Source organism: Carassius auratus, unplaced genomic scaffold (genome assembly GCF_003368295.1).
Source record: "Carassius auratus strain Wakin unplaced genomic scaffold, ASM336829v1 scaf_tig00217614, whole genome shotgun sequence".
NCBI classification, from domain to species: domain Eukaryota; kingdom Metazoa; phylum Chordata; class Actinopteri; order Cypriniformes; family Cyprinidae; genus Carassius; species Carassius auratus.
The window spans coordinates 7,501-31,744 of NW_020529148.1; the positions used below are offsets into that span (position 1 = coordinate 7,501).

General features: G+C 40.0%; 5 non-coding genes and 4 pseudogenes across 5 annotated transcripts in view; all 9 read left to right on the forward strand.

Moving 5' to 3' along the window:
• The window catches only part of LOC113101588 (5S ribosomal RNA), a 119-nt gene extending 29 nt beyond the window's left edge, over window positions 1–90 (forward strand). Inside the window, exon 1 of the ribosomal RNA XR_003290226.1 lies at window positions 1–90. This exon is cut by the window's left edge and continues 29 nt beyond it. This is a non-coding gene — a ribosomal RNA (5S ribosomal RNA).
• Window positions 91–601: 511 nt separating this feature from the next.
• LOC113101589 (5S ribosomal RNA) lies at window positions 602–720 on the forward strand. Its single transcript, XR_003290227.1, has one exon. It is a non-coding gene; the product is annotated as a 5S ribosomal RNA (ribosomal RNA).
• A 507-nt stretch (window positions 721–1,227) lies between these two features.
• LOC113101590 (5S ribosomal RNA) lies at window positions 1,228–1,346 on the forward strand. The gene has a single exon (XR_003290228.1). It is a non-coding gene; the product is annotated as a 5S ribosomal RNA (ribosomal RNA).
• A 376-nt stretch (window positions 1,347–1,722) lies between these two features.
• LOC113101592 (5S ribosomal RNA) lies at window positions 1,723–1,841 on the forward strand. Its single transcript, XR_003290230.1, has one exon. It is a non-coding gene; the product is annotated as a 5S ribosomal RNA (ribosomal RNA).
• Window positions 1,842–11,743: 9,902 nt separating this feature from the next.
• Window positions 11,744–11,862, forward strand: LOC113101591 (5S ribosomal RNA). The gene has a single exon (XR_003290229.1). It is a non-coding gene; the product is annotated as a 5S ribosomal RNA (ribosomal RNA).
• A 1,735-nt stretch (window positions 11,863–13,597) lies between these two features.
• On the forward strand, window positions 13,598–13,716 carry LOC113101601 (uncharacterized; annotated as a pseudogene).
• Window positions 13,717–14,508: 792 nt separating this feature from the next.
• On the forward strand, window positions 14,509–14,627 carry LOC113101603 (uncharacterized; annotated as a pseudogene).
• A 1,070-nt stretch (window positions 14,628–15,697) lies between these two features.
• Window positions 15,698–15,816, forward strand: LOC113101602 (uncharacterized; annotated as a pseudogene).
• Window positions 15,817–23,390: 7,574 nt separating this feature from the next.
• Window positions 23,391–23,512, forward strand: LOC113101604 (uncharacterized; annotated as a pseudogene).
• Window positions 23,513–24,244: the final 732 nt, after the last annotated feature.

Here is a 24,244-nt window from a genome sequence, read left to right on the forward strand (position 1 = left end):
CGATCTCGTCTGATCTCGGAAGCTAAGCAGGTTTGGGCCTGGTTAGTACTTGGATGGGAGACCGCCTGGGAATACCAGGTGCTGTAAGCTTTTTGGAAATTTTTCAGTTAGTATATAATAATTTTGCCAAAAAATAGAGTCAATGCCGGTCTCTGAATATTAGCAGGTTTGGGTCTGGTTAGTACATGGATGGGAGACTGCCTGGGAATACCAGGTGCTTTAAACTTTTTGGAAAATTTTCACTTAGTATATAATAATTTTGCCAAAAAATAGAGTCAATGCCCGATTTCTGAATATTAGCAGGTTTGGGCCTGGTTAGTACATGGATGGGAGACTGCCTGGGAATACCAGGTGCTTTAAACTTTTTGGAAAATTTCACAAATTATATAATAATTTTGCAACAAAAAAAAAAAAAAAAAAAAAAAAGAGTCGATGCCCAATCTCTGAATCTTAGCAGGCTTAGGTCTGGTTAGTACTTGGATGAGAGACCGGCTAGGAATACCAGGTGCTTTAAGCTTTTGGGTTTTCTTTCCTACTTATATAATGTACTGGCGATTAGATTGGCTGATCTCTAAATAGCCTTCTCTTTGCGGCAGTCTTTGCTTACGGCCATACCAACCTGGCTATGCCCGATCTCGTCTGATCTCGGAAGCTAAGCAGGTTTGGGCCTGGTTAGTACTTGGATGGGAGACCGCCTGGGAATACCAGGTGCTGTAAGCTTTTTGGAAATTTTTCAGTTAGTATATAATAATTTTGCCAAAAAATAGAGTCAATGCCGGTCTCTGAATATTAGCAGGTTTGGGTCTGGTTAGTACATGGATGGGAGACTGCCTGGGAATACCAGGTGCTTTAAACTTTTTGGAAAATTTTCACTTAGTATATAATAATTTTGCCAAAAAATAGAGTCAATGCCCGATTTCTGAATATTAGCAGGTTTGGGCCTGGTTAGAACATGGATGGGACACTGCCTGGGAATACCAGGTGCTTTAAACTTTTTGGAAAATTTCACAAATTGTATAATAATTTTGCAAAAAAAAAGAAAAAAAAAAAAAGAGTCAATGCCCAATCTCTGAATCTTAGCAGGCTTAGGTCTGGTTAGTACGTGGATGAGAGACCGGCTAGGAATACCAGGTGCTTTAAGCTTTTGGGTTTTCTTTCCTACTTATATAATGTACTGGCGATTAGATTGGCTGATCTCTAAATAGCCTTCTCTTTGCGGCAGTCTTCGCTTACGGCCATACCAACCTGGCTATGCCCGATCTCGTCTGATCTCGGAAGCTAAGCAGGTTTGGGCCTGGTTAGTACTTGGATGGGAGACCGCCTGGGAATACCAGGTGCTGTAAGCTTTTTGGAAATTTTTCAGTTAGTATATAATAATTTTGCCAAAAAATAGAGTCAATGCCGGTCTCTGAATATTAGCAGGTTTGGGTCTGGTTAGTACATGGATGGGAGACTGCCTGGGAATACCAGGTGCTTTAAACTTTTTGGAAAATTTCACAAATTATATAATAATTTTGCAAAAAAAAACAAAACAAAAAAAAAAAAAAGAGTCGATGCCCAATCTCTGAATCTTAGCAGGCTTAGGTCTGGTTAGTACTTGGATGAGAGACCGGCTAGGAATACCAGGTGCTTTAAGCTTTTGGGTTTTCTTTCCTACTTATATAATGTACTGGCGATTAGATTGGCTGATCTCTAAATAGCCTTCTCTTTGCAGCAGTCTTCGCTTACGGCCATACCATCCTGGCTATACCCGATCTCGTCTGATCTCGGAAGCTAAGCAGGTTTGGGCCTGGTTAGTACTTGGATGGGAGACCGCCTGGGAATATCAGGTGCTGTAAGCTTTTTGGAAATTTTTCACTTAGTATATAATAATTTTGCCAAAAAATAGAGTCAATGCCGGTCTCTGAATATTAGCAGGTTTGGGTCTGGTTAGTACATGGATGGGAGACTGCCTGGGAATACCATCCATCCATCCATCCATCCATCCATCCATCCATCATCTTCCGCTTATCCGGGGCCGGGTCGCGGGGGCAACAGTCTAAGCAGAGACGCCCAGACTTCCCTCTCCCTAGCCACTTCCTCCAGCTCTTCCGGGGGGACCCCGAGGCGTTCCCAGGCCAGCCGGGAGACATAGTCCCTCCAGCGTGTCCTAGGTCTTCCCCGGGGCCTCCTCCCGGTGAGACGTGCCTGGAACACCTCCCTGGGAAGGCGTCCAGGAGGCATCCGAAATAGATGCCCGAGCCACCTCAGCTGGCTCCTCTCGATGTGGAGGAGCAACGGCTCTACTCTGAGCTCCTCCCGAGTGACCGAGCTTCTCACCCTATCTCTAAGGGAGCGCCCAGCCACCCGACGGAGAAAGCTCATTTCGGCCGCCTGTATCCGGGATCTTGTCCTTTCGGTCATGACCCACAGCTCATGACCATAGGTGAGAGTAGGAACGTAGATTGACCAGTAAATCGAGAGCTTTGCCTTACAGCTCAGCTCCTTCTTCACCACGACAGACCGGTTCAGCGACCGCATTACTGCAGAAGCTGCCGTCTGTCAATCTCACGTTCCATCCTTCCCTCACTCGTGAACAAGACTCCAAGATACCTGAACTCCTCCACTTGAGGCAGGAACTCTCCACCAACCTGACGTGGGCAATCCACCCTTTTCCGACTGAGAACCATGGCCTCGGACTTGGAGGTGCTGATTCTCATCCCAGCCGATTCACACTCGGCTGCAAACCGTCCCAATGCACACTGAAGGTCCTGGTCTGAGGATGCCAACACGACAACATCATCCACAAAAAGCAGCGACGAAATCGTATGGTCCCCAAACCGGACACTCTCCGGCCCTTGGCTGCGCCTAGAAATTCTGTCCATAAAAATTATGAACAGAACCGGTGACAAAGGGCAGCCCTGCCGGAGTCCAACATGCACCGGGAACAGGTCTGACTTACTGCCGTCAATGCGAACCAAGCTCTTGCTCCGGTCGTACAGGGACCGAACCGCCCTAAGTAGGGAGCCGCCGACCCCATACTCCCGGAGCACCCTCCACAGGATGTCGCGAGGAACACGGTCGAATGCCTTCTCCAAGTCCACAAAACACATGTGGACTGGTTGGGCAAACTCCCATGAACCCTCCAGCACCCTGGAAAGGGTATAGAGCTGGTCCAGTGTTCCACGACCGGGACGAAAACCACACTGTTCCTCCTGGATCCGAGGTTCCACTATCGGCCGAATTCTCCTCTCCAGTACCCTGGCATAGACTTTTCCAGGGAGGCTGAGAAGTGTGATCCCCCTATAGTTGGAACACACACTCCGGTCCCCCTTCTTGAAAAGAGGGACCACCACCCCGGTCTGCCAGTCCAGAGGTACTGTCCCCAACCGCCATGCGATGTTGCAGAGGCGTGCCAGCAAAGACAGCCCCACAACATCCAGAGACTTGAGGTACTCGGGGCGGATCTCGTCCACCCCCGGTGCCTTGCCACCGAGGAGCTTTTTAACTACCTCGATGACTTCAGCCCGGGTGATGGACGAGTGCTCCTCCGAGTCCCCAGCCACTGCTTCCTCAACGGAACACAAGTCGGTGGGATTGAGAAGATCCTCGAAGTATTCCTTCCACCGCCCGACGATATCCCCAGTTGAGGTCAACAGGTGCCCATCTCTACTGTAAACAGTGTTGGTAGGGCACTGCTTCCCCCTCCTGAGGCGTCGAACAGTTTGCCAGAATCTCTTCGAGGCCAACCGATAGTCCTTCTCCATGGCCTCACCGAACTCCTCCCAGGCCCGAGTTTTTGCCTCCACGACTACCCGGGCTGCAGTCCGCTTGGCCTGCCGGTACCTGTCAGCTGCCTCCGGAGTCCCACAAGCCATCCAGGCCCGATAGGACTCCTTCTTCAGCTTGACAGCATCCCTTACTTCCGGTGTCCACCACCGGGTTCGGGGATTGCCGCCTCGACAGGCACCGGAGACCTTACGGCCACAGCTCCGAGCAGCCGCAGCGACAATGGAGGTGGAGAACATGGTCCACTCGGACTCAATATCTCCAGACTCCCTCGGGATCCGGTCGAAGCTCTGCCGGAGGTGGGAGTTGAAGATCTCTCTGACAGGGGGCTCGGCCAAACGTTCCCAACAGACCCTCACAGTACGTTTGGGTCTGCCGAGTCTGTCCAGCTTCCTCCCCCGCCATCGGATCCAACTCACCACCAGGTGGTGATCAGTTGACAGCTCCGCCCCTCTCTTCACCCGAGTGTCCAAGACATATGGCCGAAGGTCTGATGACACGACCACAAAGTCGATCATCGACCTCCGGCCAAGGGTGTCCTGGTGCCACGTGCACTGGTGGACACCCTTATGCTTGAACATGGTGTTCGTTATGGACAAACCGTGGTTAGCACAGAAATCCAATAACAGAACACCGCTCGGATTCAGGTCAGGGGGGCCGTTCCTCCCAATCACGCCCCTCCAGGTGTCACTGTCACTGCCCACGTGAGCGTTGAAGTCCCCCAGTAGAACGACGGAGTCTCCAGTCGGAGCACTTTCCAGCACCCCTCCCAGAGACTCCAAGAAGGCCAGGTAGTCCGCACTGCCGTTCGGCCCGTAGGCACAAACGACAGTGAGAGACCTATCCCTGACTCGAAGGCGCAGGGAAGCGACCCTCTCGTTCACCGGGGTAAACTCCAACACATGGCGGCTGAGCTGGGGGGCTATTAGCAAACCCACTCCAGCCCTCCGCCTCTCACCGTGGGCAACTCCAGAGTGGTAGAGAGTCCAGCCTCTCTCAAGAAGTGTGGTTCCAGAGCCCAAGCTGTGCGTTGAGGTGAGCCCGACTATCTCTAGTCGGTACCTCTCGACCTCCCGCACAAGCTCAGGCTCCTTCCCCGCCAACGAGGTGACATTCCACGTCCCTAAAGCCAGATTCCGTGTCCAGAGATCGGGTCGTCGGGGGTCTCGCCTTCGACTGTCGCCCGATCCTCTATGCACCGGCCCCTTACGCTCCCTCCTGCAGGTGGTGAGCCCACAGGAGGGCGGCCCCACGTCACTCCTTCGGGCTAAGCCCGGCCGGACCCCATGGGGGAAGGCCCGGCCACCAGGCGCTCGCATACGAGCCCCAACCCCGGGCCTGGCTCCAGGGTGGGGCCCCGGCTGCGCCATGCCGGGCGACGTCACGGTCCTTGATTTTAATTTTGCCATAAGGGGTTTTATGAACTGTTCTTAGTCTGGCCCGTCACCAAGGACCTGTTTGCCTTGGGAGACCCTACCAGGAGCATATAGCCCCAGACAACATAGCTCCCAGGATCATTCGGGTACTCAAACCTCTCCACCACGATAAGGTGACAGTTCAAGCAGAGGCCTGGGAATACCAGGTGCTTTAAACTTTTTGGAAAATTTTCACTTAGTATATAATAATTTTGCCCAAAAAATAGAGTCAATGCCCGTTTGGGCCTGGTTAGTACATGGATGGGAGACTGCCTGGGAATACCAGGTGCTTTAAACTTTTTGGAAAATTTCACAAATTATATAATAATTTTGCAAAAAAAAAAAAAAAAGAGTCAATGCCCAATCTCTGAATCTTAGCAGGCTTAGGTCTGGTTAGTACTTGGATGAGAGACCGTCTAGGAATACCAGGTGCTTTAAGCTTTTGGGTTTTCTTTCCTACTTATATAATGTACTGGCGATTAGATTGTCTGATCTCTAAATAGCCCTCCCTTTGCGGCAGTCTTCGCTTACGGCCATACCAACCTGAGGGCACTAGAGAGCTAGTGAGAAACAGGAAGTGTGTTGGCTATAGGGAGGTGAGAAAGGCTCACCCAAACTTTTGTGTTGTTTTTTTGCGTTGTTTTTGTTCAAGATAAGTATTTTTGTTTCTAGTTTTTTGTGTTATTTTTGTTATTTGTCCTCCCAACAGCTTTGCTGTTTGGGAGGGATCGTTTTAGTTTTGTGTTTTTTGTTAAAATGGACGGATTAACGGCTACAGACATGGATTTGGCAAAAAAGACAAGGCAGCTAACTGAAAATGGACTGGATCAAAGACAACGAGAAAAGGATTACCCAGAAAGGCGAATGAAACGGATCTATACCAAGGAAGCAACGGTAGTGATTGATTTGACGGAGGTACAAGATGGGAGAGCAGAGGACATTATAGAAGCATTGAAAGACAAGATCGAAGTGACTAGCATACTAGCGGTAAGACCAAAAATGATGAAACAATATGAAATTACATTGGAAAAAGAGGAAGATATTGAGAAACTGGAAGAAGGATTGATGATTAAAGGAAAGACTTGTGAAATTAAAAAGTTGAACAATAAGGATTTTGCTGTATCTTTCATGCATCTGCCTGCTTACTTGGAGGATGACGATATTTTAAAGAAGCTGGAGGGATGGGGGGTGACTCCTATCTCACAGATCAAAAGGAGATTCTACCCAGGCACCCGCATTAAGGATGGAACGAGGTTCCTGAGAGTACGGTTTCCAAAAGAGGTGGCTTCCCTGCCCTACAGCACGAGAATGGAGACGGAAGAAGGACCTCAGTATTTCAGGGTGATACATAGCCAGCAGGTGAGAACCTGTAGGTTATGTATGAGCCCTGAACACATGATGTCCTGACTTCAAATGCTATAAGTGCTCGGAAAGGGGACATTTCGCGAGGGACTGTAATGCGGTGAGGTGCCCGGACTGCAGGCTTGTGTTAAACAAGTGCAAGTGCTGGTTCGGAGAACAACATCAGGATGAAGAGCAGGGGTGTGGGCAGATGCATGAGGAAGCCGGTGAAGAGGAGCTACACGAAAACACGGAAGGGACACCAAGAGAGGATACCACAAGCACAGATGTTGAAGAGGAAAGAGAAAGGACTGGATCAACGCAGTGCAGTGAGGAAACGGGGTCACTGATGGAAATAACTGATACTTTACAGATTCAACTGGAAAAGACAGAGGATCAGGAGTGGGTCAGCGAGGATGGGAGAATGGACAAAGACAGTGAATGCATCGACGATGCCGGCACTACAGGAATCAATAAAAGAAGAAGACAAACTAAGGTAACACCAAATTTAGAGAAAGCCAAAAGAAAAGTATTAAAACAAGGATGTGATGAAAAACAAGACAGTGGGGAAATGGTAAAGGAAGGAGAGTGAATGAACTGACAAAATGGGGATTTTATGGCTTTTATTTTATTTTATGGTGCTGAAAATTGTGACTTTTAATGCTAGAGGATTAATGAATGTTTATAAATTTGAAAAGGTGAAGGAATTGTGTCGAAATGAAGATGTGATTTTATTGCAAGAGACAAACTGGAAAGAGAATGTTATGGAGGATATTAGAAAAAGATGGGAAGGGGAATTACTTGTTAACAATGAAGAGGAAAAAATGGGAGGAGGAGTGGCGGTTTTAATAAGAAAAGACAGAGGTATAAAGACAAAACTTATATATAATGATAAAAAAGGAAAATGTATGGTGGTAGAAATCGAAATGGAAGAAGACAAATTTGTTCTAGTGAACGTGCACGCTCCCAATGGAGAAAAAGAAAAGAAAATATACTTTAATGTTTTAGCTGATGTAATTGAAAAATGGGGGAAGGTGGTGATTGCAGGGGATTTTAACACTGTTTTTAGTAAAATGGATATGGCAAATGGGATGGTTTTTAAATCGGATGGGGGTAGAAAAGAATTAAGGTCATTGATGGAAGAGAAAAATATGATTGATGTGTGGCGGGAAAGAAATGGAAAAAAGAAGGAATTTTCAAGAAGACAGTTGGTGGGGAATTTTATGTGCCAAACCAGAATAGACTATTTTTTAAGTACCAGAAATCTTGAATGTTTCATTGATGGAATATTTTACAAAGAAACGACCTTAAGCGATCACAAAATGGTTTTAATGACGATGGATTTTAAAAGACAAACAAAGGGACCTGGGGTGTGGATTTTAAACACTGAGGTTTTAAAGAATGAAAGTTTTAAAAAAGAGATTGAAATGATATTAGATGGGAGGAAAAAAGACCTGATGTATATGGAAGACAAAAGGCAATGGTGGGAAAATGTTAAGTATGATATTAAGAAATATTCTATGAACTACTGTAATTTATTACAAAAGGTTAAAAGAACCAAGGAGAGAGAAATAAGGAGAACTCTAAAAGAGGAGTTAAATAAAAACCAAGTAGATGTGCAAAAAGTAATTGAAATAGAAAATACGTTGAGAAAAATAGAAGAGGAGAAATGCAAGGGGGCAATGTTGAGAAGCAAAGCAAAATATACGGTGGAAGGGGAAAAATGTAACAGATTCTTTTTTAATCTTGAGAAAAGCAGGGGGAGAGCGGAAACAATTAAAGAACTTAAAAGTAGCAATGGAATGGTGGTCTCAGATACAGAGGGGATTTTAAAAGAAGTGAAATCATTTTATGAGGAACTTTTTAAGTCTGAGGGGGGAGATGAGGAAAAAAGGAATATTTTGTTGCAACAGATAACAAGGAAAGTTGGCGAACAGGATAAAAAAATATGTGAAAGGGAAATAGAAACTGAAGAGATCATACATGCCATAAATCAATTAAGAGTGAGGAAAAGCCCCGGAGTAGATGGTATTGGAAGTGAGTTTTACAAAGTTTTTAAAGAAAAAGTAAGCGTGATTTTAAATGAAATTTTTGAAGAAGTTTTTAAAAAAGAAAGAGTAAGCCCAAGAATGGGGCTAGGATTAATGAAAATAATATACAAGAAAAAAGGAGACAAAACTGAGCTGAAAAATTTTAGACCCATTACAATGCTAAACACTGATTTTAAAATTTTAGCCAAGGTCTTAGCAAACAGATTAAAAAATGTCATGCCAAATATAATAGAAACAAACCAGGCGTATGGAGTAAAGGCGAGGGATATAGCAGATGTTACTAGCAGCATTAGAGATATAGCAGGGTATATAAAAGAAAAAGGCAAAAGTGCTTATGTTATTAGTATGGATTTTGAAAAGGCTTTTGACAGAGTTGAACATGGCTTTTTATTTGCAGTTTTAAAGGAATTTGGGTTTGGGAATAATTTTATTAAATGGATTTCGGTTTTATACAGGGATATTTTTACAAAAGTAAAATGCAATGGTTTTTTAACTCAACCTTTTAAAGTTTTAAGATCCATAAGACAGGGGTGTCCATTGTCGGCGCAGTTGTACTCATTGGTAGCAGAACCTTTAGGGCTTTTAATAAATAGAGAAAAAAGAATAAATGGAATACAAATGGAAGAGGGAGAAGAATTAAAGAAAATATTTCAATATGCTGATGACACGACAATTGTGGTTGAAAATGTAGAAAGTGTTAAAAGAGTGATGGAGAAAACAAAACTGTATTGTGAGGGTTCGGGTGCAAAGATAAATGAAGAAAAAACTGTATACATGAAATATGGAAGGGCAGAGGTTCTTACAGGGGTCTGTAAGTTTACAGAGGTGCAAGAAATAAAGATTTTAGGAATAATTGTAGCAAAGAATGAAAAGGAGGCTACGGACAGTATGTGGGAAGAGACGGTGGGAGGGATGGAAAGAAGACTGATTTTCTGGAGAAGCAGGTTTTTAAGTTTAAAAGGGAAAATTTTAGTTGTAAACATGCTAATGTTATCTAGAATGTGGTATACATTACATGTGATGCCATTGCCAGACTGGGTTTTTAAGAGAATAAAGAAATGTGTTTTAGAATTTTTATGGGACAAAAAGCCTCCAAGAATTGCATATTTTACACTGATTGGGAAACCGGGGGAGGGAGGGATGGGTTTGGTGGATGTAGAACAAAAAATGAAAAGCATGAGAGTAAAGGTGGTAAGAAAATATTTGGATGATACGAACAGAGCAGAGTGGAAGAGATTGATGGCTCTTTATTTAAATAAATGTGGGAATTTTAATTTGGGGGAAAATGTTTTATGGATGAAGCTTAAGAATTGGATGATGGAGGGGATCCCACCATTTTACAAAGAGGTTTTAAGCGCTTGGAGGCTTTTTTTAACAGAGGTGGATTTTAATCCGGAGGGGAGAGAAATGATTTTAAATCAACCTCTGTTTTTAAATGGGAAAATAAAGATGCAAGAGTATGATATCTATTTTAAGAAGTGGTTGCAAGCAGGGTTTGTAAAGGTGAGGGATGTTTTATGGGAATTTAAAGAGGGATTTTTACCACTTCAAGTGATCATAGATGCAATGGATGAGGAGAAGGAGGACTTTAATGTAAATGTTTTAAAAAGACAATATGAACAAGTAAAAAAAGCAATCCCAGGACAATGGCTGGAAGAAATTATTAAGGAGGGAGAAAAAGAAAAGAAAATGAGCGTGTTTCTAAAATGTAAAGACAATATGGTGAATTTTAATTTGGGTTCTGTTAAAATGTTTTATGGGTTTTTTATAAATAGAGTTTTTAAAAAACCTCTTGCCAATCAGTTATGGATAAGGCATTTTAATGAAATTGAAGAGGAAGATATATGGAAGAACATGACATGGAAATGGTTGGATGTGGATTTACAAAGTTTTGATTATTTTATTAGACAAAATGTGATTTTTACTGAAATGAGATTGTGTGCAATGCAGAAAGAAACTAATGCCCAATGCAGAGTTTGTAAAAAAGAAGATGAAGGAATTTTACATTTGTTTTTATTCTGTGAGAAGTTGAGCCCATTTTTTAAGGAATTAAAGGAAATAATCAAAGACTTAAGAGATAATGAGGGGGACTGTAACTGGAATAGATTTTTTATGTTGGGAATGGCAGAGAATACAGCAAACAAGAAACTAATTAATTTGTTTTTAATTTTGGCCAAAAAAGCAATATGGAAAAGAAGGAATATAGTCAAAAACAGAGATTTTATTGCTAACCTATGGTTGATTTTTAAACAGTTGGTTGAAGATTATGTAAAAATGCTGTACAGTTATTTTAAACTGGAAAACAAGATGGGGGATTTTTATGGAATTTTTACGAAGGAGGTTACATATATTTTAAAACAAAAGCACTTTTATATGCCAAGAGAAGATTAAAGAATTTGATGAATTTGTGAATTTAGATGTTTTTGGTTTTTAGTGTTATGCATATTTTGGAAAAATGCTTTTGTGAAATGCTTTTGTTTTTATGAAAATTTCCCTGTAACAGCTTTAAAGTCTTGTACACAACTTATATTTTGACTGTGAAAAAAAAAAAAAAAAAAAAAAAAAAAAAAGCTATGCCCGATCTCGTCTGATCTCGGAAGCTAAGCAGGTTTGGGCCTGGTTAGTACTTGGATGGGAGACCGCCTGGGAATACCAGGTGCTGTAAGCTTTTTGGAAATTTTTCAGTTAGTATATAATAATTTTGCCAAAAAATAGAGTCAATGCCGGTCTCTGAATATTAGCAGGTTTGGGTCTGGTTAGTACATGGATGGGAGACTGCCTGGGAATACCAGGTGCTTTAAACTTTTTGGAAAATTTTCACTTAGTATATAATAATTTTGGCCAAAAAATAGAGTCAATGCCCGATTTCTGAATATTAGCAGGTTTGGGCCTGGTTAGTACATGGATGGGAGACTGCCTGGGAATACCAGGTGCTTTAAACTTTTTGGAAAATTTCACAAATTATATAATAATTTTGCAAAAAAAAAAAAAAAGAGTCAATGCCCAATCTCTGAATCTTAGCAGGCTTAGGTCTGGTTAGTACTTGGATGAGAGACCGGCTAGGAATACCAGGTGCTTTAAGCTTTTGGGTTTTCTTTCCTACTTATATAATGTACTGGCGATTAGATTGGCTGATCTCTAAATAGCCCTCTCTTTGCGGCAGTCTTCGCTTACGGCCATACCAACCTGGCTATGCCTGATCTCGTCTGATCTCAGAAGCTAAGCAGGTTTGGGCCTGGTTAGTACTTGGATGGGAGACCGCCTGGGAATACCAGGTGCTGTAAGCATTTTTGGAAATTTTTCACTTAGTATATAATAATTTTGCCAAAAAATAGAGTCAATGCAGGTCTCTGAATATTAGCAGGTTTGGGTCTGGTTAGTACATGGATGGGAGACTGCCTGGGAATCCAGGTGCTTAACCTTTTTGGAAAATTTTCACTTAGTATTAATGAATTGTTGCCAATAAATAAGAGTCAATGCCCGATTCTGAATAAGCAGGTTTGGCCAGGTTAGTACATGGATGGACTGCCTGGAATACCAGGTGCTTTAAACTTTTTGAATTTTCACGAATTATATAATAATCTTGCAAAAAAAAAAAAAAGAGTCAATGCCCGATCTCTTGAAGGTGGTTAGCATGATAGCCCAAGGATACAGGTGCTTTAGCTTTTGGTCACTTAGATATAATACTTGGATGAGATCTCGAATAACGCGCTAGGAATACCAGGTGCTTTAAGCTTTTGGGGTTTCTTTCCTACTTTTATAATGTACTGGCGAGTAGATTGGCTGATCTTTAAATAGCCTTCTCTTTGCAGCAGTCTTCGCTTATGGCCATCCCAGCCTGGCATATGCCCTGATCTTGTTCTGATCTCGGAAGCTAATGCCAGGTTCTTGGGCCTCGGTTAGTGCCGTGGATGGGAGGACCGCCTGGGAATAGCCCAGGTACTCTAAGCTACTTGAAATTTTTCACTTAGTATATAATAATTTTGCCAAAAAATAGAGTCAATGCCCGATCTCTGAATATAAGCAGGTTTGCGCCAGGTTAGTACATGGATGGGAGACTGCCTGGGAATATCAGGTGCTTTAAATTTTTGGATATTTTTCACGAATTATATAATAATCTTGCAAAAAAAAAAAAAAAAAAAAAAGAGTCAATGCCCGATCTCTGAATCTTAGCAGGTTTAGGTCTGGTTAGTACTTGGATGAGAGACCGCCAAGGAATACCAGGTGCTTTAAGCTTTTGGAATTTTTTCACTTAGTATATAATAAATTTGGCAAAAAATAGAGTCAGTGCCCGATCTCTGAATATAAGCAGGTTTGGGCCAGGTTAGTACATGGATGGGAGACTGCCTGGGAATGCCAGGTGCTTTAAATTTTTGGATATTTTTCACAAATTATATAATAATCTTGCAAAAAAAAAAAAAAAAAATAGAGTCAATGCCCGATCTCTGAATCTTAGCAGGTTTAGGTCTGGTTAGTACTTGGTTGAAAGACCGCCTAGGAATACCAGGTGCTTAAAGCTTTTGGAATTTTTTCACTTAGTATATAATAAATTTGGCAAAAAATAGAGTCAATGCCCGATCTCTGAATATAAGCAGGTTTGGGCCAGGTTAGTACATGGATGGGAGACTGCCTGGGAATACCAGGTGCTTTAAATTTTTGGATATTTTTCACGAATTATATAATAATCTTGCAAAAAAAAAAAAAAAAGAAGAAATCAATGCCCGATCTCTGAATCTTAGCAGGTTAAGGTCTGGTTAGTACTTGAATGATAGACCGCCAAGGAATACCAGGTGCTTTAAGCTTTTGGAATTTTTTCACTTAGTATATAATAAATTTGGCAAAAAATAGAGTCAATGCCCGATCTCTGAATATAAGCAGGTTTGGGCCAGGTTAGTACTTGGATGAGAGACCGCCTAGGAATACCAGGTGCTTTAAGCTTTTGGGGTTTCTTTCCTACTTTTATAATGTACTGGCGAGTAGATTGGCTGATCTTTAAATAGCCTTCTCTTTGCAGCAGTCTTCGCTTATGGCCATACCAGCCTGGCTATGCCCGATCTTGTCTGATCTCGTAAGCTAAGCAGGTTTGGGCCTGGTTAGTGCCTGGATGGGAGACCGCCTGGGAATACCAGGTACTGTAAGCTTTTTTGAAATTTTTCACTTAGTATATAATAATTTTGCCAAAAAATAGAGTCAATGCCCGATCTCTGAATATAAGCAGGTTTGCGCCAGGTTAGTACATGGATGGGAGACTGCCTGGGAATATCAGGTGCTTTAAATTTTTGGATATTTTTCACGAATTATATAATAATCTTGCAAAAAAAAAAAAAAAAAAAAAAAGAGTCAATGCCCGATCTCTGAATCTTAGCAGGTTTAGGTCTGGTTAGTACTTGGATGAGAGACCGCCAAGGAATACCAGGTGCTTTAAGCTTTTGGAATTTTTTCACTTAGTATATAATAAATTTGGCAACAAATAGAGTCAATGCCCGATCTCTGAATATAAGCAGGTTTGGGCCAGGTTAGTACATGGATGGGAGACTGCCTGGGAATACCAGGTGCTTTAAATTTTTGGATTTTTTTCACAAATTATATAATAATCTTGCAAAAAAAAAAAAAAAAAAAAAAGAGTCAATGCCCGATCTCTGAATCTTAGCAGGTTTAGGTCTGGTTAGTACTTGGATGAGAGACCGCCAAGGAATACCAGGTGCTTTAAGCTTTTGGAATTTTTTCACTTAGTATATAATAAATTTGGCAAAAAATAGAGTCAATGCCCGATCTCTGAACAAAAGCAGGTTTGGACCAGGTTAGTACTTGGATGAGAGACCGCCTAGGAATACCAGGTGCTTTAAGCTTTTGGGGTTTCTTTCCTACTTTTATAATGTACTGGCGAGTAGATTGGCTGATCTTTAAATAGCCTTCTCTTTGCAGCAGTCTTCGCTTATGGCCATACCAGCCTGGCTATGCCCGATCTTGTCTGATCTCGGAAGCTAAGCAGGTTTGGGCCTGGTTAGTGCCTGGATGGGAGACCGCCTGGGAATGCCAGGTACTCTAAGCTATTTTGAAAATTTTCACTTAGTATATAATAATTTTGCCAAAAAATAGAGTCAATGCCCGATCTCTGAATATAAGCAGGTTTGCGCCAGGTTAGTACATGGATGGGAGACTGCCTGGGAATATCAGGTGCTTTAAATTTTTGGATATTTTTCACGAATTATATAATAATCTTGCAAAAAAAAAAAAAAAAAAAAAAGAGTCAATGCCCGATCTCTGAATCTTAGCAGGTTTAGGTCTGGTTAGTACTTGGATGAGAGACCGCCAAGGAATACCAGGTGCTTTAAGCTTTTGGAATTTTTTCACTTAGTATATAATAAATTTGGCAAAAAATAGAGTCAGTGCCCGATCTCTGAATATAAGCAGGTTTGGGCCAGGTTAGTACATGGATGGGAGACTGCCTGGGAATGCCAGGTGCTTTAAATTTTTGGATATTTTTCACAAATTATATAATAATCTTGCAAAAAAAAAAAAAAAAATAGAGTCAATGCCCGATCTCTGAATCTTAGCAGGTTTAGGTCTGGTTAGTACTTGGTTGAAAGACCGCCTAGGAATACCAGGTGCTTAAAGCTTTTGGAATTTTTTCACTTAGTATATAATAAATTTGGCAAAAAATAGAGTCAATGCCCGATCTCTGAATATAAGCAGGTTTGGGCCAGGTTAGTACATGGATGGGAGACTGCCTGGGAATACCAGGTGCTTTAAATTTTTGGATATTTTTCACGAATTATATAATAATCTTGCAAAAAAAAAAAAAAAGAAGAAATCAATGCCCGATCTCTGAATCTTAGCAGGTTAAGGTCTGGTTAGTACTTGAATGATAGACCGCCAAGGAATACCAGGTGCTTTAAGCTTTTGGAATTTTTTCACTTAGTATATAATAAATTTGGCAAAAAATAGAGTCAATGCCCGATCTCTGAATATAAGCAGGTTTGGGCCAGGTTAGTACTTGGATGAGAGACCGCCTAGGAATACCAGGTGCTTTAAGCTTTTGGGGTTTCTTTCCTACTTTTATAATGTACTGGCGAGTAGATTGGCTGATCTTTAAATAGCCTTCTCTTTGCAGCAGTCTTCGCTTATGGCCATACCAGCCTGGCTATGCCCGATCTTGTCTGATCTCGTAAGCTAAGCAGGTTTGGGCCTGGTTAGTGCCTGGATGGGAGACCGCCTGGGAATACCAGGTACTGTAAGCTTTTTTGAAATTTTTCACTTAGTATATAATAATTTTGCCAAAAAATAGAGTCAATGCCCGATCTCTGAATATAAGCAGGTTTGCGCCAGGTTAGTACATGGATGGGAGACTGCCTGGGAATATCAGGTGCTTTAAATTTTTGGATATTTTTCACGAATTATATAATAATCTTGCAAAAAAAAAAAAAAAAAAAAAAAAAAAAGAGTCAATGCCCGATCTCTGAATCTTAGCAGGTTTAGGTCTGGTTAGTACTTGGATGAGAGACCGCCAAGGAATACCAGGTGCTTTAAGCTTTTGGAATTTTTTCACTTAGTATATAATAAATTTGGCAACAAATAGAGTCAATGCCCGATCTCTGAATATAAGCAGGTTTGGACCAGGTTAGTACTTGGATGAGAGACCGCCTGGGAATATCAGGTGCTTTAAATTTTTGGATATTTTTCACGAATTATATAATAATCTTGCAAAAAAAAAAAAAAAAAAAAAAGAGTCAATGCCCGATCTCTGAATCTTAGCAGGTTTAGGTCTGGTTAGTACTTGGATGAGAGACCGCCTAGGAATACCAGGTGCTTAACGCTTTTGGAATTTTTTCACTTAGTATATAATAAATTTGGCAAAAAATAGAGTCAATGCCCGATCTCTAAATTTTAGCAGGTTTCGGTCTGGTTAGTACTTGGATGAGAGACCGCCTAGGAATACTAGGTGCTTTAAGCTTTTGGGTTTTCTTTCCTACTTATATAATGTACTGGCGAGTAGATTGGCTGATCTTTAAATAGCATTCTCTTTGCAGCAGTCTTCGCTTACGGCCATACCAACCTGGCAACGCTAGAGTGCTAGCAGGAAGTGAGGTGGCAGTAGTGGGTGAGAGTAGGCTCACCATTGTTGTTTGTAAACCCATTTTTTGTTTAAAGTTAGCTTTTTTTCTGTTTTTCTGTTTTTGTTTTGTTTTTAAGTTCAAACACTTCCCAGCAGCCTAGGCTGTCTGGGGAGGATTTTTATTTTTGGAGGTTTTGTTTTGTTATTTTTTCAAAATTGGACTGATTACATGGAAATGAAAATGGCAGGAGAAAGACGCAGGGACTTTGACACGGAAAACACTACAGGACAACGGCTTGGATACAACGAGGCAAAGAAAATGATTATTTATTCAAAGGAAGCAACTGTAATTGTGGATCTGGCAGAGGTGAGAGATGGATCGGTGCAGGATATTATCAAAGAAGTGAATGAAAAAATTGGAGGAGGAAAGATTTTGGCGATAAGACCAAGACAAGGCAAAGAATTCGAGATCACATTATCAAATGAGGAGGAGTGTGAAAAGCTAGAGGATGGACTAAGAATCAGGCAACAATTTTGTGAGATTAGAAAGCTACAAGTAAGAGAATATGTTGTTTCTTTTATGCATTTGCCTGCATATGTTGATGACCAGGATATATTAGATAAATTGGAGGCATGGGGTGTAACTCCCTCAACCAACATTAAGAGAAGAACATATCCGGGTACTGAAATAGCAGATGGTACGAGATATGTAAAGGTCAGGTTCCCAAAGGAAGTTGTATCTCTACCATATAGCAGCAAGTTTGAGACTGCTGAGGGCACACAGTACTTTCGGATTATACACGATCGGCAGGTGAAAACCTGTAGATTGTGTATGGATCCAGGACATGTATTTAAAGATTGCCCGGACTTTATTTGTTACCAGTGCAAAGAGCAGGGGCACTTGGCAAGAAGCTGCAATGCAGTGAAGTGCCCGGAATGTAGGAAAGTGTTGGTGAGGTGCGAATGTTGGATGGGGGAGGGAGAAAATAGTAGTGAACAAGAAACAGATATGGTTGTTAATGTGGGTGGGCAAAAGCAGAGGGAAACCGAGATGGACAAGGTTTTAAACAAGGAGATGGAAGATTGTGGACTGGGAGAGGAAAATGAAGAGGAAGAACATCAAGCAGACACAGGAGGAGAGGAAAAAGAAAATGATGGAGAAAAAACAATATCACAAGGGACGGTGCAAAGGACCATGGAAATAAGCAAAGAACAGGAGGAACAAAAAAAACAATGAGGAAGGTTATCAGGAGGGGAGAATGGAGAGAAAAGGAGAAGAGAAACACTGTGGACTGAGAGAGGACAATGGAGAGAAAGAACATCAGGGGGACACAGGAGAAAAGAAGAAAGAACTAGATGGAGAAATAACAACATCTCAATGGACTGTGCAAAAGACTATGGATATGAGCGAGGAACATGGGGAACAACAAAACGACGAGGAAGGTTATCAGGAGAGGAGAATGGAGAGAAAAGGAGAAGAGAAACGTAGGAAAGAACGAGAAGGAATACAAAGAAGAAGAACTTTAAAGGTAACACCCAATATAGACATTGCAAAGAAAAGATTTTTAAGGCAAGGAATATTAAAAGACAAGGAGGGTTGTGAGAACAGATTTGATGTACTGAGAGATATGGAGCATGACTGAAAAAAAAATGAAATGTTTTAATTATTTATTTTATATTGTTTTTATGTTTTTAAGAGTTGTTTCATTTAATGCACGAGGTTTAATGGATGTGGAGAAATTTGAAAATATGAGGGAATTATGTAGAGGGGTGGATGTATTTGTATTACAAGAAACGAATTGGAAAAATTATTGTGTTAAAAGGTTTGAAAATGTATGGGATGGGAATATACATTGTAATAATGGTACAGAGAAAACTGGGAAAGGGGTTGCTATTTTAATAAGAAGAGAGGTGTGTGAAAAAGAAAGTGTGGTGTTTAATGATGGAGCAGGGAAATGTTTAGCTGTTGAAATAGAAAAAGGAAATGAGAGATGTACAATATGTAACATACATGCTCCAAATGAAGAAAAGCAAAAGGTGGAATTTTTTAAAACAATATCTGCAAATGTAAGAATTAATGAAAGGGTGATTTTAATGGGGGATTTTAATACTGTTTTTACAGAATTAGACTTAGCAAGTAATATGGTTTTTAAGACTGATAAGGGAAGGGAGGAGTTGAACAAACTGATGGGGGATTTTAAATTGATTGATGTGTGGAGAGAAAGAAATAGAACGAGTAGGCAATTTTCAAGAAGACAATTTGTTTTAAAAGAACTGAAACAAAGTAGGATTGATTATATTTTATGTACAGAGGAAATGCAAGGGAATATTACTAATGTTTATTATAAACGAGTTGGTCTTAGTGATCATTCTCTCTTATTTTTAACATTAGATTCTTCAAGTGTGAAAAGGGGAGGGGGAGTGTGGGTTTTAAATGCAAAGATTTTAAAGAGTAATGCATATCAGGAAAGTATTAAAGGGATTGTGGAAGAAAGCAAAATTAATAGAATGTATAGGGAAGAGAAAAGAGTATGGTGGGATAGTGTTAAGTGGGAAATAAAGACATTTTCAATAGAATACAGCAAAAATGTCAGAAAATTAGAAAGACAGAAGGAAACCGAATTAACCAAACTCCTGAATAATGAGTTAAGTAAAGTGTCAGAAAGCAATGGAAAAGAGGAAATTGAAAAAATAATAATGCTACAAGATAAATTAAAGATATTAGAAGAGGAAAAATGTAAGGGTGCAATTATAAGAAGTAAAGCAAAATATGCAGTAGAGGGAGAAAGATGCACAAAATTTTTCTTTAATTTAGAACAAAATAGGCAGAAGGCTGATCTATTGAAAGAAGTCTTAAATAAAAAAGGGGAAATAGAAACAGAAACTAAAGAAATTTTGAAAACAGTAAAGCAATATTACATGGACATGTTTAAGGGACAAGGTATAGGAAAAAATGATGAGGAGTTTTTGATTAAACAAATTAAATCTAAGTTAACAGGTGAGGACAGGATTTTGTGTGATGAAGAAATTAAGGAAGAAGAAATAGATATTGCAATTCAACAGTTAAAACCTGGAAAGAGCCCTGGTGTGGATGGTTTGACTAATGAATTTATAAAACTTTTAGAGAAATGTTAGTGCCAATTTTAAAAGAAGTTTTTGAAGAAATTTTCAAGAAGGGGGTGTTGAGTGAAAAAATGAAGATCGGCATGGTAAAAATGATTTACAAAAAAAGCGGTAATCCAAAAGATCTTAAAAATTTTAGACCTATATCCATGTTGAATACAGATTTTAAAATATTAGCAAAAGTATTAGCAAACAGATTAAAAAAGGTTTTACCAAAAATAATAAAAACAACACAGGCATACGGGGTGCAAGGAAGAGATATAGTAGATGTGGTTAAAAGTATAAGAGACACAATTTATTATATGAAGGAGAAGGGAAAGGGGGGATTTTTAATAAGTCTGGATTTAGAAAAGGCATTTGACAGGGTAGAGCATGAGTTTTTATTTGATGTTCTTAAGGCTTTTGGTTTTGGAGAAAATTTTAGAAAATGGATTTGGATTTTTTACTCAGATGTGTAACATGCATAAAATGCAATGGTTTTTTAACGGATTGTTTTCAACCAACAAGGTCGATCAGGCAAGGATGCCCACTGTCTGCCTTACTTTACTCTCTGGTAGCCGAGCCACTTGGTTTGGCTATTAAGGCAGACAGAGAAATCAAAGGAATACAAATAAAGAACCATTTCCAAAGAGAAGCAGTGTATCAGTATGCAGATGATACAACCTTGTTGGTAGAAGACATCCAAAGTATTGATAGGGCAATGGGGATTTTAGAAAGATATTGTAAAGGGTCGGGAGCCAAAGTAAATGTGGGGAAAAGTGTGTGTATGAGGATTGGCAGAGTAGAGGAAATACCGCAGCATATACAATTCAAGGAGGAAATGCAGCACATCAAGATTTTGGGGTTGTGGGTTGGTATTGATTCTAATAAGGCAGACACTTTGAATTGGGAAGGTGTTTTAAATGGAATTGGAAAAAGACTGAGATTTTGGCAAATTAGAGATTTAAAGCTAAGGGGGAAAGTTTTAATTATAAATTCATTGATGCTGTCGAAAGTCTGGTATGTGTTGGGAGTAACCCCATTGCCTCATCTGTACTACAAAAAAATGAAAGAATTGGTTTTAAAGTTTTTATGGGGAAATGGAAGGGCTAAGATTGCATATGATACATTACTTGGAAACCTAAAGGAGGGAGGATTGGGACTTTTAGATCCATTTTTAAGAATGAGAACGCTGAGAATTAAAACAGTTCAGAAGTTTCTAGAGAGCAAAAGTGATGTAATTTGGAAAAGAGTCATGGGAATATTACCTGGAAAAATGTAATATGGGATGTAATGTTTTATGGATGAAAATGAAAAGCTGGATGTTAAAAGGTCTGCCATGTTTTTATGTGGAGGTTTTGGAATCATGGGGGGAATTTTTAGAAAATGTACTGATTTTACCTAAAGGAAGGGCCCAGCTTTTAGAACAACCATTGTTTTTAAATCCGAATATCATAAGGGACGGTAAGGTCATGTATTATAAAGAATGGTGGGATTGTGGTTTGAGACAAATAAAAGATCTATTGTATGAGGTGATAGAGGGTTATGTACCTTTACAGGCAGTTGTGGATGCATTGAGAGAGGGGGGCAAAAGGGCGTGGAGAAGGAAGTTAGAAGGACAATATGAGGATTTAAAGAAAGCGATACCAAAGGACTGGATTGAAAGAATTGAAAACTATGAGAGTGGGGATGAGAATGAATTTCCAGATGTATTTTTTAAAAGGTTAAATGGGGAAAACGTTCATTTTAATTTATGCAAAGTAAGGAATGTGTATAGTATTTTTAGGTCTATCGCTTTTACAAAACCAGTAGCTTTGAACTACTGGAAAGAAAGATATGATGACTTAAATGAAAATGAAATTTGGGGAAACGTGAGGTTGAAATATATGGAACCAATTTTAGAGAATTTTAATTATTTATTGAGACACAATTGTATATTAACAGAGATGAGATTACATAAAATAGGAATTCAAAATGATGCAAAGTGTAAAGTGTGTATGAAAGAAAAGGAAGGACTGTTACATCTGTTTTTTTATTGTGAAAGGTTAGATGATTTTATGAGAAAAATGAAGGAAATTGCAAAAGAAATTTTGGAGGGGAAGTATGATGAGGACCAAAAGAAGTGGGAAACAATGTTTTTATTTGGTCATAATGACTGCAATATGTATACCTTTAATTTATGTGTAACAATAGCAAAGTATGTAATATAGTTGAGAAGAAACATGGCGAAATATGATGGGAAAAATGTTGATGTGTGGATAATCTTTAAAAAACAGGATGGAATACTCTGTGAGACTGTTATGGAATTATTTCTCAATGGAAAACAAAGAGGATGATTTTATAGAAATGATTGTAAAGAGGGAATCCCCAATGTTGGAAATGAAAGAAAATGGTTGTAAACTGGCTATGGGGGAAATATGAATAATAATGTCATGGATTGTAACTGTATGAAACAAATTAAATGAATGTAAATTTTTTATAATAAAAAAAAAAAAAAAAAATCTTGTCTGATCTCGGAAGCTAAGCAGGTTTGGGCCTGGTTAGTGCCTGGATGGGAGACCGCCTGAGAATGCCAGGTACTCTAAGCTATTTTGAAATTTTTCACTTAGTATATAATAATTTTGCCAAAAAATAGAGTCAATGCCCGATCTCTGAATATAAGCAGGTTTGCGCCAGGTTAGTACAATGGATGGGAGACTGCCTGGGAATATCAGGTTGCTTTAAATTTTTGGATATTTTTCACGAATTATATAATTAATCTTGCAAAAAAAAAAAAAGAGTCAATGCCCGATCTCTGAATCTTAGCAGGTTTAGGTCTGGTTAGTACTTGGATGAGAGACCGCCAAGGAATACCAGGTGCTTTAAGCTTTTGGAATTTTTTCACTTAGTATATAATAAATTTGGCAAAAAATAGAGTCAGTGCCCGATCTCTGAATATAAGCAGGTTTGGGCCAGGTTAGTACATGGATGGGAGACTGCCTGGGAATGCCAGGTGCTTTAAATTTTTGGATATTTTTCACAATTATATAATAATCTTGCAAAAAAAAAAAAAAAAAAATAGAGTCAATGCCCGATCTCTGAATCTTTAGCAGGTTTAGGTCTGGTTAGTACTTGGTTGAAAGACCGCCTAGGAATACCAGGTGCTTAAAGCTTTTGGAATTTTTTCACTTAGTATATAATAAATTTGGCAAAAATTGGGTCAATGCCCGATCTCTGAATATAAGCAGGTTTGGGCCAGGTTAGTACATGGATGGGAGACTGCCTGGGAATACCAGGTGCTTTTACATTTTTGGATATTTTTCACGAATTATATAATAATCTTGCAAAAAAAAAAAAAAAAGAAGAAGTCAATGCCCGATCTCTGAATCTTAGCAGGTTAAGGTCTGGTTAGTACTTTGAATGATAGACCGCCAAGGAATACCAGGTGCTTTAAGCTTTTTGGAATTTTTTCACTTAGTATATAATAAATTTGGCAAAAAATAGAGTCAATTGCCCGATCTCTGAATATAAGCAGTTTGGGCCAGGTTAGTACTTGGATGAGAGACCGCCTAGGAATACCAGGTTGCTTTAAGCTTTTGGGGTTTCTTTCCTACTTTTATAATGTACTGGCGAGTAGATTGGCTGATCTTTAAATAGCCTTCTCTTTGCAGCGTCTTCGCTTATGGCCATACCAGCCTGGCTATGCCCCGATCTTGTCCTGATCTCGGAAGCTAAGCAGGTTTGGGCCTGGTTAGTGCCTGGGATTGGAGACCGCCTGGGAATACCAGGTACTGTAAGCTTTTTTGAAATTTTTCACTTAGTATATAATAATTTTGCCAAAAATAGAGTCAATGGCCCGATCTCTGAATATAAGCAGGTTTGCGCCAGGTTAGTACATGGATGGAGACTGCCTGGGAATACCAGGTGCTTTAAATTTTTGGATATTTTTCACGAAATTATATAATAATCTTGCAAAAAAAAAAAAAAAAAGAGTCAATGCCCGATCTCTGAATCTTAGCAGGTTAGGTCTGGTTAGTACTTGGATGAGAGACCGCCAAGGAATACCAGGTGCTTTAAGCTTTTGGAATTTTTTCACTTAGTATATAATAATTTGGCAAAAATAGAGTCAATGCCCGATCTCTGAATATAAGCAGGTTTGGGCCAGGTTAGTACATGGATGGGAGACTGCCTGGGAATACCAGGTGCTTTAAATTTTTGGATTTTTTCACAAATTATATAATAATCTTGCAAAAAAAAAAAAAAAAAGAAGAAGTCAATGCCCGATCTCTGAATCTTAGCAGGTTAAGGTCTGGTTAGTACTTGAATGATAGACCGCCTAGGAATACCAGGTGCTTTAAGCTTTTGGAATTTTTTCACTTAGTAATAAATAAAAATTTGCCAAAAAAATAGAGTCAATGCCCGATCTCTGAATATAAGCAGGTTTGGGCCAGGTTAGTACTTGGATGAGAGACCGGCCTAGGAATACCAGGTGCTTTAAGCTTTTGGGGTTTCTTTCCTACTTTTATAATGTA